The sequence below is a fragment of the Canis lupus genome, chromosome 18 (assembly GCF_011100685.1).
Source record: "Canis lupus familiaris isolate Mischka breed German Shepherd chromosome 18, alternate assembly UU_Cfam_GSD_1.0, whole genome shotgun sequence".
NCBI classification, from domain to species: domain Eukaryota; kingdom Metazoa; phylum Chordata; class Mammalia; order Carnivora; family Canidae; genus Canis; species Canis lupus.
Window position 1 is genome coordinate 24,794,701 of NC_049239.1, and position 930 is coordinate 24,795,630.

General features: G+C 32.3%; 1 pseudogene; it reads right to left on the reverse strand.

Annotated features, from left to right (window-relative positions):
• Window positions 1–322: 322 nt before the first annotated feature.
• On the reverse strand, window positions 323–420 carry LOC119864348 (annotated as a pseudogene).
• Window positions 421–930: the final 510 nt, after the last annotated feature.

The following is a 930-nucleotide window of genomic DNA, read 5'->3' on the forward strand; positions in this document are numbered from 1 at the left end:
TGTTTAAAATTCCATGGTTTTCATGTTTTATTCACTCTCTTCTGTAAACATTCTTTATCCGTTTGAATTTGAATTTACATGACAGTCTATTAAACAAAAAGCTTTTTTTTTTTTTGAGAAGTGAGTTCAAGAGTTCAGTTTCAAAAAAACTTGAGATATACTTATCCTATTCTTTTAATTTTTTTAGGTTTGACAAATTTACAACAGCAATTTCATGTTGCAGATGAAAATTATAATCATTGGGAATTTTTTCAACTTCAATCCAGAGACAATTCAGTACCCTTATTTTTATAGAACTAGTTCACATTCTTTTTTTCTGCCCCCCAATATGGAACGCTTCACAAATTTGCATATCATCCTGGCACAGGAGATATGCTAGGCTTCTCTGTATCATTCCTTTTTTTAAAAAAAAATATATGTGAGGAGAGCACTCACATTCTTATTAAATGACATATTGTATACTCGGTGACCTCTCTTTTGCTACTTAAATATAGAATTAAACTATAAATGATAGCAAATATTCCTTCAATTTCTGTGGTTATGGAAGAGCACCAGATAGCATATTTGCAGGCTTTGTGGTATAGTTTTGGTATCAAAAATGATTTTGAGCTTGTAGTTTGCTTTGATGAAATGACTACATGAAGCAGAGGGCAGTTTTCCAGTCTCAACATTAAAAGCCTAAGATACTGATTTTTTTTCCTGTTCCTATCCAAGAGAAATCTTTGTACCGTAAGCCAAAGACTTGCACCAAATTAGTTAGTATTGTTTAAAGGGAAGGTTGAACACAATCTCTTCTTTGGCATAGAAATATTATAGATGGCAAGTGCAGATGTTTCCAGAGTGCATGCCATGTAGCCTTTTATTGAGTTTATATTGTGGAAATTTATGGTACTGTAAAGATTTATCCAGACATCAGTGGGTAACAGATAG